The sequence below is a fragment of the Carassius carassius genome, chromosome 11 (genome assembly GCF_963082965.1).
Source record: "Carassius carassius chromosome 11, fCarCar2.1, whole genome shotgun sequence".
Lineage (NCBI taxonomy): Eukaryota > Metazoa > Chordata > Actinopteri > Cypriniformes > Cyprinidae > Carassius > Carassius carassius.
In genome coordinates this window covers 24,389,706-24,404,157 of record NC_081765.1, presented here as the reverse complement: position 1 = coordinate 24,404,157, position 14,452 = coordinate 24,389,706, and the positions used below count along the sequence as shown (strand labels likewise).

The window sequence follows — 14,452 nt, the reverse complement described above, 5'->3', positions numbered from 1 at the left end:
GTACAGGAAATTGCAATGGAAGACAATTTCAATATATCAACAGACAACGTTGAATTTTTTTCACAACCATATTTATTTGAACCAGAATACACAGATCAAGTACTCAGGAGCGATCCGCTGCAGCCGTGTTGTAAGTTTTGTGTGAGATGCCAACAGAAGTGGAGAGCATATGTTGTCACGAATGGAACATAGCAATGCCACAACAACAAGACGACGACGAGGACATTGACAGTATCGCATCACACACCTGCCTGACTGAAGATCCTGAGTTTTCTCCACTGTTGAGACGCAGCGTTTTGCACGTTGTGTTTAGTTTCCCACGTATAAATGGGAAATATCAAAATGGGAAATACTGCGGAAACAAAGAAACTTACATCTTGGATGTCCTTGAGGAAAGCTAAAGCATACCAAAATTTAATTTGAAAGTGCACTATCGCTTTAATACTATACTGAATGACGTAGCATTGACTTCTCAATGGCTAGTGTTTGCGTATTTCATTTCATTCTGTACCCTAAGTTATTTATTCTACAGATCTCTGCACTAGTGTTATACAGCGTTTTGATGGCATTGATAACGTTTGTGACAAGTAATATCATTTTTTTTTTCCTTTACCGAATGTCATAGCTTGTCAGTACCCTGTCCCTGGACTTTTTTTTAGACCATCGCTGATCGTCGCCTCTAGTGGCGCAGAAGATAAACCGTGTGTCATATATATTTAGACGGGATCGAATCCGCCTTTTACACTCAAAAAAATGAAATCTGGGTGTTGTTTGATAAAAATAAACAGAGCATTTTGAAACAAATAAAATTAATCAGTTTAAGGGATGTACACAATTATTTTAAATCAGTCTGAACTAAATCCATACAACCTTAAAAGAGCTCAATTAATTTCTGTCGAAACAACGAAAAATAATGATTCGAGTCAAATTACTACTTTTGCGCATGCGCTGATGACAGGAAATCCACGTGACTTCGTCAGTTAACGCGGGCGCCATTAACGCGGTGGATTCTATGGTGGAATGGTGTCGAATTGGTAAGTTCAAAAATCCTTTATCATCTTTGTCTGCATTGTGCTGATAGAGAGTAGAACATATTTAAATCTGTCAGAATTCAACATTAAGCGGATATTTGATCGCTTTTTGGAATATTTGAACTACATGTTCATATTCATGTTCATACTCGATGAAACAGTAAATCGATATAGACGCCTGCATGTATGTACATAATTTAATATTAATGCGGTAGTCGCTTAGTTCTAACTCATGTTGTAAGCGTTATTTTGCTAGATTGTTTCAATTAACGTATAAAGTTAGATGGGCATTTCATTCGGGCAACTGTTGTTGAGTGTGATGTTTCTGTACAAGTAAATACGAGAACAGTGCGAATTAATGTAAAAACGAATTAACAAACAATTATGTCTATGTAAATACAATTATATGCTTGATGTAAATCGACGAGCAACCAGACGGTAAGCAATACAGTAAAGAGCACATGCGCACTAGGCCTGTGTCACTTGACAGTGGTCAAACAGTGAATGCACGCGTTGTAATTTCGCACAAATAAATACTGTGACTGTAAGTGATTCCCTCACTCCTTTTAAGTTACGTGTTCAAATTCGTAATTTTTTACAGTTGTGATATTTATAGTTTAAACTTATCACTGTGCTGTCTGTTGTAATTGCTTCTGCACAACATCGTATTATTGTTACAGTTGCTGTAATTAAATCAGCTGTATTTAAAGCATTATTTAAAGACACATTAATCTTGATCAACCGCATCCTATGCTTGGGGTTTAGTCTACTTTTTCACATGGTAAGTTGTATTAAGTAATGTTGTTAAATAGGTTTAGAAAATTAACTCATTATTACTGTAATGAAATAAGTGTTTTTTTAGTGTGTATCTGGACATACCTAATGTTTCAATAGCCAATATAGAAATGTATAAAGTAATTATGTCATTTCTTACAATTCATAGTTGTTTTACTAGATAGCCATTTAATTTGGAGGACTGTTGCTGAGCATGCTGTAGTAGATGATACCTCTGTACAGGTAAATACTAGAACACTGCACATTTATGTAATCAATTTTTTTTTTTTTTTTTTTTTTTTTTACAAGAGCTCATTAAACAGCACACTTTACTTGGGGTTTAGTCTACTTTTTCATGTGGTAAGTTGTATTAAGTAATGATCTTTAATAGGTTTAGAAAATTAGCTCACTATTACTGTAATAAAATATATTTTAAAGTGTTTTATTAGTGTGTGCTTTGACGTACGTAATGTTTTGATAACCAATAAAGATATTAATAATGTAATTTTCTGATTTCATACAATTGATAGTTATTTTACTAAATTGTTTCAGTTATATTAGCCATTTCATTCAGACTAATTTTATTTATTTATTTTACAGGTTTTACAAGAGCAATAAACAGCATCCCATGGGTTTTAGTCTACTATTTCATGTGGTAAGTTATATTAAGTAATGTTCTTTAAGGGTTAGTTCAGCAAAAAATAAAATTTCTGTAATTAATTACTCACTCTCATGTCATTACAGACCTTTAAGACTTTCGTTCATCTGTGGAAAACAAATAAGGCAAGGCAAGGCAAGGCAAGTTTATTTATATAGCACATTTCGTACACAATGGTAATTCAAAGTGCTTTACATAAAAGAAAGTAAAATAGAAGTGAAGAAAAATAATAACAAGAATAAAACAAGCAATTTTAAAACTTTTAAAATTATTAAAACTGTACTTATTTAAAATGAATTTAAAACAAATAAAGATTTTTTTGATGAATTCTGAAAGATTTGTCCTTTTATGAACAGCGATGCAACTTTGATGGTTTAAGTTCGGTGTTCGAAAGTATAATGAACAGATTTAATTTAAGCTTTTACTCGCATATAAACGTTGATCAGCAAACATAAACAGAAGGTCAACCGAACCTGCTTGATGCCCAAAAACGGAAGCTCAAACATGCTGCGTAACACACGAGAATGAACCTTTGTTCTCGCACGTCAAACAAATTTGAGCCTCTGTTTACCACAACTGATGTGTGAGTTGAATAAAAACCTAAATTAAATCTGTTCATAATATATAAAGTGATTGAGTCTCTTCAGAAAGAAAATGACTAAACCGCTTTATTCATATGGATTAGTTTTATCTCTTTATGAACTTTTTGAAGTGTCAAAAGTGTCAGTTGCACAGCTGTCAGTGGAGGAACAGAAATCTCTTAGATTTCAATAACATCGTCATTTGTGTTTTGAAGATAAACGAAAGTTTTACAGGTTTGGAATGACATGAGGGTGAGTAATGACAGAATTTTTGGGTGTACTAACCCTTTAAATAGTTTTAGAAAATGTATCATTTATAATTGTTATAAAATATAGTAAAGTTTAAAAGTGTTTAATTAATGGACATTCCTAATGTTTTGATTGCCAATATAGAAATGTGCAATGAAATTATCTGATTTATCTGAATTATAGTTTTACATACAAACCCGATTCCAAAAAGTTGGGACACTGCTCAAATTGTGAATAAAAACAGAATGCGATGATCTGGAAGCTTCAAATTTCAATATTTGATTCAGAATACAACATAGATGACATATCAAATGTTTAAACTGAGAAAATGTATCAATTTAAGTGAAAAATAAGTTGATTTTAAATTTCATGGTATCAACACATCTCAAAGTTGGGTCAAGGCCATGTTCACCACTGTGTGGCATCCCCTCTTCTTTTCATAACAGTCTGCAAATGTCTGGGGACTGAGGAGACAAGTTGCTCAAGTTTAGGAATAGGAATGTTGTCCCATTCTTGTCTAATACAGGCTTTTAGCTGTTCATCTGTCTTGTCGCATCTTCCTCTTTATGATGCGCCAAATGTTTTCTATAAGATCTGGACTGCAGGCTGGTCATTTCAGTACCCGGATCCTTCTTCTACGCAGCCATGATGTTGTAATTGATGCAGTATGTGGTCTGGCATTGTCATGTTGGAAAATACAAGGTCTTCCCTGAAAAAGACGATGTCTAGTTGGGAGCATATGTTATTCTAGAACTTGGATATACCTTTTTTAGCATTGATGGTGCCTTTCCAGATGTGTAAGCTGCCCATGCCACATGCACTCATGCAACCCCATACCATCAGAGATGCAGGCTTCTCTGGATCATGTTAAGATATGGCTTCTTTTTTGACCTATAGAGTTCTAGCCGGCAACGCCGAATGGCACGGTGGATTGTATTCACTGACAGTTATTTCTGGAAGTATTCCTGAGCCAATGTTGTGATTTCCATTACAGTAGCATTCCTGTATGTGATGCAGTGCCGTCTAAGAGCCGAAGATCACTGCATCCAGTATGGTTTTCTGGCCTTATGCACAGAGCTTGTTCCAGATTCTCTGAATCTTTGGAAGATATTATGCACTGTAGATGATGATAACTTTTATTCTTTTAAATTTTTCTCTGAGAAATTCCTTTCTGACTATTTTTTCACTGCAACATTGGGGGAATTGGTGATCCTCTGCCCATCTTGACTATTGAGAGACACTGCCACTCTGAGAGGCTCTTTTATACCCAATCATGTTGCCAATTGACCTAATAAGTTGCAAATTGGTCCTCCAGCTGTTACTTATATGTACATTTTAACTTTTCCGGCCTCTTATTGCTACCTGTCCCAACTTTTTTGGAATGTGTAGCTCTCATGAAATCCAGGATGAACCAATATTTGGCGTGACATTTCAAAATGTCTCATTTTCAACATTTGATATGTTATCTATTAGGGCTGCACGATTAATTGCATGCAATTGTCATGCATGTCTCGTTAGCAGTGTTGGGGAGTAACTAGTTACATGTAACGGCGTTACGTAATTTAATTACAAAATTATTGTAACTGTAATTAGTTACAGTTACTACGAAAAAATGAGTAATTAGATTACAGTTACTTATGAAATTTTTAACGATTACAAAGGGGATTACATTTGAATATTTACACACATCCACATACAGATTTAACTAATTTCTTTCCCAAATTGCACTGACCAATCTGAGACATACGCCCTAATAATTTCCGGGATGCGGAAATACAGTCTGGTTCGTAGAATCCCTTCATAAAAACTAAATGCCTAACGCGGACGGAATATGCCACATTTTGGATGACTAAATCAAAAGTAGGTCAGTACAGTTGAATCAAAACATATCATCAACTAGTGTCTGTGAATATAAAGCCCCAAAAATGCAATAGCTATATGACTTGCACATTCTGCGTGTCTGTGGAAATCAGGCGCGGACTGGACACCGGGAGAACCGGGACAATTCCCGGTGGCCTGGCAGCCGATTTTGACCCACTATTTAATATCATTATTAATTGCCTGCCGAATGTACTAAAGCGATCATTTGCGAATCCGCCATTTGATAATTAAATCTCTAATAAGTCATGAAGTGTTAGTCATGACTCGCGCGCTCTCCGCGCCTCCGCCAAACGGTTTGGATCAGACTCAGAGTAATCAATGCGAGAGAGAGAGAGAGAGAGAGAGACTGAGAGAGAGAGAGAGAGAGAGAGAGAGAGAGAGAGAGAGAGAGAGAGAGAGAGAGAGAGAGAGAGAGAGTAGAGTGTACTGTGGAAGCGCACAGCTGGAGCAGAGAAGCAGAACTCCTGTTCAGGGTTTCAGGTCAGTTTCATCTGTAAAGATGCTTTTTTGTCTTTGTTTTTTTTATTTATTTAATCAAGCAGCAGCACGTTGCTCATCAGTCATCACTCAAAATACTATATAAAGGACATCATTATTATCAGTTGTAATGTTACAGTAGGAATTTATCTGAAAAAAAGTCCGATTTTATTATAGGTTTAGGGGGAGTTACGGACAGACAACAACACAACCCTTACGAAAATTAACGTTTTAATATTTAACTATAAATCCAGAGAAAATGGTTACTATTGTTTAAATGTGGTAACCAAAAATGTAAAATTAGTTTACAAATGTATTTATTTAAAAATAAATACAAATCCATTTGCAAAAAAACAAAAACAAAACAAGGTTATTTTACTTTTATATAGGCTAATAAAAGCATGGTTAATTTTTGTAAGGGAAAAACATGACTCGTGTACAGTATTAGGATTTTTCTATAAAGATATTGTAGTATTGTAGAGTATTGTATTGTAAAGTATAGTTTTGTTCAATCTTGAGTATTACGAGAGAGATGGATAACAGGGCAAAATAAAGAGACTGAAGAGAAAAATGGAAGTGAAGGTGCAGTTCAGGAGAGAACTTTTAATTATTTTGCATGTCCCCAAATTAAAGATTTAAACCTTTTTTATGTCAGGTCCATACAAAAAAATAGTTTTGTCCATGAATTTGTTTGTATGAGTTAGAATTTTCCAGTCTGAATTTTTTTCCCAGTCCGCCCCTCCTGTAAATTAATGGCAAAGACATGGCTTAATTTACTACACAGAGGCCTACTGAAGCTCGCAGTGTTTTCAACCTCTGCCATCTCAATATAGGAGTACACGAAAACATAAACATCATTTCTAGAACTGCTCTGTGTCACTTAATGTGCATTTTACTTATTTTGAGAAAACTATCATCATATACAAAGAGACAGCAGTTTAAAAAAACACCAATGTTTAGGAGTTTATCACACAGAATACGTCACATGCTTATTAGATAACTGTATTTAAGTTGATGTATATGCTTTTATTTATTATTCTTTAATTTTCACAAATTTAGAAAAGTAATCAAAAAGTACTCAAAAGTAATTAGTTACATTACTTTAATAAAGTAATTGAAAAAGTTACACTACTATTACATTTTAAACAGGGTAACTTGTAATCTGTAACCTATTACATTTCCAAAGTAACCTTCCCAACACTGCTCGTTAGTAAACCTGGTTCTGTCATTAGCGTCGTAATCGCAAGTGAATCGCATTTTTGGTTATGAACGCGATAATGCGTAGCTTGTCCGCGAACTACTGCTCTGTGTAGTAATCGCATGCGATTAATTGTGCAGCCCTATTATCTATATTCTATTGTGAATAAAATAAGTTTATGAGATCCGTACATTATTCCATTCCTTTTTGCTCACAATTTGTACAGTCCCAATTTTTTTGGAATCAGGTTTGTACTAATCAACCATGATTTTATTGTGTTTGTTTTTTTTTTCTTCTTCTAGTTATTTGAATGTGGCCTTGTAAAGAATGTGGAGCATTAGAGTCTAGCAGGTACAAATTGTTAAGACATTATAAGTTATGTCATGGTCATTATGGTAAAAATCAACGATATCCATGTTCTTATGCGAGTTGCCCCTGTACTTTCCGAACATGGAGTAGCCTTAAAAGTCATGTATACCGTGCCCACACATTATCAGCACAGACATCATCAGGATTAGCGACATTCAGCTGTCAGTTGTGCGATTGTGCTGAGCTTTCTTCAGAGAAAGATTATTTTGTTCATATTGGGACACATCTTAGAAATGGTCAGACTTGTAGTTGTGTGTTTCTGGGCTGTAGTTTTCAGACCAACATTTATGGTACTTTCTATTCTCACAAGAATAGAAAACACAAACATCATAAGTTAAAAGACTTTAAACCAGGTGTTGTGACAATTCATAATAAACCTGGGACATCTTTGGAGAGTTCTGAAGAAAACAGGCCATCCTGCTCTACTGATGAAACCGAAGCTGATTTAGACATTCAATCAGATGGCGACAGTGAAATAGTTTCTGTTGAGAGCCTGCCAAAAGTAATTAATCAAAAAGTAGGGTGTCTGCTACTGAAGTTAGAAAACATTCTACATGTACCTGCTGCAGCGGTAGATGAATTGGTGGATGAACTACACTTTTTGCTGAAATCTGCTTCTGTACCACTTGTACAAGCTATCATCTTAGATGTTTTTAGAAATCATGGACTACAGGTTGACGAGGCTGTGATAAAAGAGCTTGCTTGTGCGGTGTGTGTATCCAACCCTGTAGGAGTGTGTTTTGGAAAAGATGGGCTGCTTGCAACAGCTTTCAGAAGAAAACAGTTCTACAAAGAAAATTTCTGTGTTATTGAGCCAGTTGAATATATTCAGCAGTATATTCATATTAGATTCCAAAGAAAACAGAACATTTCAATATATTCCAGTGTTACAGTCTTTGCAGCAGTTACTGAGCAAGGAGCACATTTTGGATCAGGTGATTGAGAATAAAATTGCACAAGAGAAGACCTCTGTAGCAAGTGGTACTTCTGATTGTCATTACTTTAAGTCTTTTCAAGATGGACTGTTCTACATTCAGGGAGATTTTTGGTCTCAAGAGGAGTTAAGAATCTCTTTAACTCTATATTTAGATGACTTTGAAATTTGTAACCCGCTTGGAACCTCCCGCAAAAAACACAAACTCTGTGGAGTTTACTGGATACTTGGTAGTCTCCCCCCTGGCTCTAATTCAGCACTTAATTCAATATACTTGGCAGTACTTTGCAAGACAGACGATATTAAGACATTTGGATTTGAAAAAGTGCTTGAACCCCTTCTGCATGATCTGCATATTTTTGAGGAGCAAGGCGTGTACATTTCTCATATTGGCGAGTTTGTAAAGGGCACAGTTCAGTGTGTTGTCGCTGATAATCTAGCTGCACATGGATTAGGTGGGTTTGTTGAAAGTTTTTCAGGAGGCTTCATATGCAGATTTTGTACAGCGCAGAAACATGATATCCAAACTCATAGTGTTTCATCTGGTGCTTTCATGCTTCGTACAAAGGAATGTCATGAAGAACACGTGAAGTGTGCAGGTGAAACCTCCACTCATTGTTTTGGGGTGAAGAGGCCTTGTGTCCTAACCCAGCACCTTTCACATTTCCAAGTCACAAAAGGATATCCTCCTGATATCGTGCACGATATCTTTGAAGGTGTAGTGCCAGTAGAGCTGGCTTGTTGCCTCTCTGTATTGATTTCAAAGAAATATTTTTCACTGGATTTTCTGAACCAGTTGATTCTGAACTTTCCGTACAAGTGGGGTGACAAAACGAATAAGCCTCATATCATACCTAGCACATTCTCAACAAAAAAAAACATAGGTGGCAATGCCCACGAAAATTGGAATTTGCTGAGGTTAATGCCATTTATGATTGGCTCTCTAGTGCCTGAGGATGAACCTGCTTGGTTGTTGATCTTGGACTTAAAATACATTGTTGAGCTTGTGGTAGCTCCAGTGCATTCTGATGAGACCGTAGCATTCCTTGAGTTTAAGATTTGTGAGCACAGACATCGCTACCAAGAGCTTTTCCCAAGTGCTCATTTGCTACCAAAGCATCACTTTTTGGAGCACTACCCGCATATGATACAGTGCTTTGGGCCACTTGTATGTATGTGGACGATGAGGTTTGAATCAAAACATAGCTTCTTTAAACAGATTGCTCGTCACACCAACTGTTTTAAAAACATAGCTCTCACACTATCGGCAAAGCACCAGCTAATGATTGCTTTTCATTTGCATTCCTCTTGCCTTAAGAAGCCATTATTTGAAGTAACAAATGTTTCATTGATTCCAGTTGAAGTGTTGAACAAGGAAATAGCTTGCACCATCAAACAGAGATACCCAGATGTAATGGAAGTTAGTCTTGCCAAGTCTGTTAATGCAAATGGAATAAGTTACAAAACAGGAATGATTCTTGCTCATGGATCACTCGCAGGCCTCCCTGAATTTGTGGAAATTATGCAAATTTGCATTTTTCAAGACAAGTTGAGTTTCATTTGCAAGAAGTTATGTTGCTGGTACAGAGAGCATTTTAGAGCATTTGAAGTAAATGCATCACATCTGAGAGAGTTGGTCATTGTCGAGCATGCTGAACTGTTAGATGACTATCCACTGGTGTGCTACTTGGTGGGGGCTGTCCAGATGCTGACTTTGAAGAGATACATTCACGTAGCAGCATAATAGATGTGAAGTTACTTGTTCCTGTAAGTATAAAGTACTTTTTTTTTTATCCAAATTTCAATAAATCTTGACTTTTTTTTTATTATTGTTTTCCCATAGGCTTGCAGAGGCTTGAGTTGGATGTGACTTTCAAAGGCTGTACACTACGAGATAATTTTGAGAGTAAGTTGTCTAATTTTTTTTATTTTCTTTTTTTTTTCAAAATATTCAAAATAATAAAATGTAAATGATTAAATGTGCACTATGTAACTTTTTTTTTTTTGGTTTCAAATTTATATAAAGACTGAGGATATCATGAATCCAATACACCTTTAATAAGTGTTTATATTTGGAAAACTATGGACCTAGCAGGATGCCAATCACTAGTAGCCAGTGTTGGGAAGGTTACTTTGGAAATGTAATAGGTTACAGATTACAAGTTACCCTGTTTAAAATGTAATAGTAGTGTAACTTTTTCAATTACTTTATTAAAGTAATGTAACTAATTACTTTTGAGTACTTTTTGATTACTTTTCTAAATTTGTGAAAATTAAAGAATAATAAATGAAAGCATATACATCAACTTAAATAAATTTATCTAATAAGCATGTGACGTATTCTGTGTAATAAACTCCTAAACATTGGTGTTTTTTTTTAAACTGCTGTCTCTTTGTATATGATATGATGATAGTTTTCTCAAAATAAGTAAAATGCACATGAAGTGACACAAAGCAGTTCTAGAAATTATGTTTATGTGCTTGTGTACTCCTATACTGAGGGGGCAGAGGTTGAAAACACTGCGAGCTTCAGTAGGCCTATGTGTAGTAAAAAAAACAATGTTCTCCATTAATTTACAGGAGGGGCGGACTGGGAAAAAAATTCAGACGGGAAAATTCAAACTCATACAAACAAATTCATGGACAAAACTATTTTTTTGTATGGACCTAACATAAAAAAAAGGTTTAAATCTTTAATTTGGGGACATGCAAAATAATTTAAACTTCTCTTCTGAACTGCACCTTCACTTCTATTTTTCTCTTCAGTCTCTTTATTTTGCCCTGTTATCCATCTCTCTCATGACTTTAATTCTCAAGATTGAACAAAACTATACTTTACAATACAATACTCTACAATACTACAATATCTTTATAGAAAAACCCTAATACTGTACACGAGTCATGTTTTTCCTTTACAAAAATTAACCATGCTTTTATTAGCCTATATAAAAGTAAAATAACCTTGTTTTGTTTTTGTTTTTTTGCAAATGGATTTGTATTTATTTTTAAATAAATACATTTGTAAAATAATTTTAAATTTTTGGTTACCACAGTTAAACAATAGTAACCATTTTCTCTGGATTTATAGTTAAATATTAAAATGTTAATTTTCGTAAGGGTTGTGTTGTTGTCTGTCGTGGCTCCCCCTAAACCTATAAAAAAAAATCGGAATTTTTTTCAGCTAAATTACTACTGTACAACAGATAATAATTATGTCCTTTATATAGTATTTTGAGTGATGACTGATGAGCAACGTGCTGCTGCTTGATTAATTAAATAAAAAAACAAAGACAAAAAAGCATCTTTACAGATGCAACTGACCTGAAACCCTGAACAGTAGTTCTGCTTCTCTGCTCCAGCTGTGCGCTTCCACAGTCCTCTCTCTCTCTCTCTCTCTCTCTCTCTCTCTCTCTCTCTCTCTCTCTCTCTCTCTCTCTCTCTCTCTCTCTCTCTCTCTCTCTCTCTCTCTCTCTCTCTCTCTCGCATTGATTAATCTGAGTCTGATCCAAACCGTTTGGCGGAGGCGCGGAGAGCGCGCGAGTCATGACTAACACTTCATGACTTAGAGATTTAATTATCAAATGGCGGATTCGCAAATGATCGCTTTAGTATACAATAATAATATTAAATAGTGGGGCAAAATCAGCTGTCAGGCCACCGGGAATTGTCCCGGTTCTCCCGGTGTCCAGTCCGCGCCTGATTTCCACAGACACGCAGAATGTGCAAGTCATATATTGCATTTTTGGGGCTTAATATTCACAGACACTAGTCCATGTCATGTTTTGATTCAAGTGTACTGACCTACTTTTGATTTAGTCATCCAAAATGTGGCATATTCCGTCCGCGTTAGGCATTCCGTTTTTATGACTGGATTCTACGAACCAGACTGTGTTTCCGCATCCCGGAAATTATTAGGGCGTATGTCTCAGAATAGTCAGTGCAATTTGGGAAAGAAATCAGTTAAATCTGTATGTGGATGTGTGTAAATATTCAAATGTAATCCCCTTTGTAATCGTTAAAAATTTCATAAGTAACTGTAATTTAATTACTCATTTTTTCGTAGTAACTGTAACTAATTACAGTTACAATAATTTTGTAATTAAATTACGTAACGCCGTTACATGTAACTAGTTACTCCCCAACACTGCTAGTAGCACAGTACCTCTGTGACTCATCATAGACATAAACGTAGAGAAGTAGCTCCGGCTACAGTGTTCTCCTGCAAGATGCATGCAGTTTTGTTTATTAACTGCTAGAGTGCCAAAAGTTACATAATATTCCTTTAACCATCTGTTTTAAAAGCACGTATTGCCTTAATTCTTATGTGTATTTGTGTTTTTAATATATCCTCTCCTCTTCAGACTGATAAATAGAGCAATGGCTCGACCAGTGAAACTTAGAGTAATTTTAGCTGATGATGATGCCAGGAAGTTGATCCTGCCTGAAGGGCTTCCTAGTACTACTGAGGACCTTGCACAAAAAATCACTGAAATGTTCCAGCTTGATGGGGATATCCGCTTGCAATATCAAGATGACGATTTTGGTGGCGAGTTTGTGAATTTAACAACAATTACTGATGTTCAAGATAAAGGAACCTTAAAGGTCATCATCAAGACTACAGGACAAAACCAGAGTGCAGCATCAACTCCTGCTCGCTTAATGCTGTGCCAGGCAGACGATTCTGTATCTGTATCTTCATTTGAAACTGACGACACTGTTCTTCTTTCTTCTCCTGATGGGTCAGTGCAATCCACAACAAGATCTACTCCATGGCCACTTGTATTCCCAATTCCACGCTTCTCCTATGACTCTGAAATAATTCTACAGCAAGCTAATACTGAATACCATGAGAACGGAAATCGTCTCAATCCGTCTCCAAAGCTGAAGTCACACATTCTAGAAGTCCTAGCTGAGGAAATCATAAAATACAAAGCATATCCAACTGATCTAGACCTTAACACAGTGGCAGAAGCATTAATTAATAAACACCCTTGCTTGCGAGAACAAGGCTCCTACAATGGTTGCTATGGGTGGAAAATAAGCCTCAAATATAAGATGGCAAACTTTCGTACTAAGCTCAGAAGTGTTGGGTGTTCAGAAGTAAGCATAAACTCAATGAAGAACAAACGCCAAGATCAGTACCATGCTGCTTCAAACATCAAAAAGCCTAGAAGAGCCGAAGTAAATTACTGCCCTCAACATCCGAAGGGAGAAACGTCTGAAAGTTTAGAGAGGGAACGAGTCGATGTTTTGTCTGCGATTAAGAAGAGAAACAATGACAAATTAGTCAAAGAGAAGATGGAGCGAACTTTTTCTTACAGAAGACAGGAAGTGGTCCAGGAGAAGCCAATGATAGCAGATTTCAAAAGTCGATGGCCAGCTCTTTTTAATGTTGATGAAGTAAGTGTTAGTGTTTTATATTTTTTTCTATCCTTTGCAGACATGCTACTTTACTTGAGGTTATGTTAAACCTGGAAATTTGAATACCAGGGGTGTGATGAGATCTTGCCAGGTTTCTTGAGGTGAAAAGCTGGAGCAAGAATCAGAGTTCACTGATCACGTGACGAGAGGAAATCGGCTCCCTGATGCATGCAAATCTCTCTCAATATGAATATCTTAGGCTGGGCTGTGTAGTTGTAACCATATCTTAGCTCTGATTTTTGCTTAAAGAAAAACTTGGTCTCTGTTTGTACATTGAATATTGAGGGTGTACTCACACTAGATGCTCTGAACCATGCCCGAGCGCTTTTGACCCCCAAAGCCTGGTTCGTTTGACAAGGGTGATCGCTCCATTCCATGCCTGGGCGCGGTTCGTTTAGCCGTCCCTGGCAAATTTGGAAGAGGTGGGCCAGAGCATGGTTTGGTTGGGCTCGAACGCGGTACGCATGCAGTGTGAGCGCTAACCGTACCGGAGCACAGAACAGCTGCTACTTTTGTGCGCTACTGACATCTCTATTACTACTTGGATTAGTACACTTTTCAGTTAATGTAATTAATATGAGTGTATTTGGGTTTATTACGGCTCTGCTTCTCACCTTGTTGATAAACAGGAATTAAAGTTTGCGTTCGTGATGATCCTCTAATACGTGTAAGTGAAAATCGCTGCGTGTTATAAATTATATATCTTTTAGGCAGTATCTTGGTGCGAGTGAATTTCTTCCCGTTTTCTTCCGTACAAAAAGTTGCATTGTATATGACGTATGCGTGCTCTGCTGGAATTACAATCATTAAAATATGATTAGTTGAAACATTTCAAATGCAGACTATTTTTCTAGTAATACATTTTGTCATTGAGGATTT

The 14,452-nt window shown here is 36.3% G+C and overlaps 1 long non-coding RNA gene across 4 annotated transcripts; it reads left to right on the top strand.

Moving 5' to 3' along the window:
• Positions 1-978: 978 nt before the first annotated feature.
• Positions 979-13,390, top strand: LOC132152501 (uncharacterized). Of its 4 annotated transcripts, none has more exons than XR_009436532.1 (5): positions 979-1,034; positions 2,406-2,460; positions 9,817-9,919; positions 9,996-10,058; positions 12,514-13,390. It is a non-coding gene; the product is annotated as an uncharacterized LOC132152501 (long non-coding RNA). The 4 variants fall into 4 exon arrangements; XR_009436530.1 differs by having other exon boundaries at positions 1,023-1,034; positions 9,652-9,919; XR_009436531.1 differs by lacking the exon at positions 979-1,034 and adding an exon at positions 2,142-2,165.
• Positions 13,391-14,452: the final 1,062 nt, after the last annotated feature.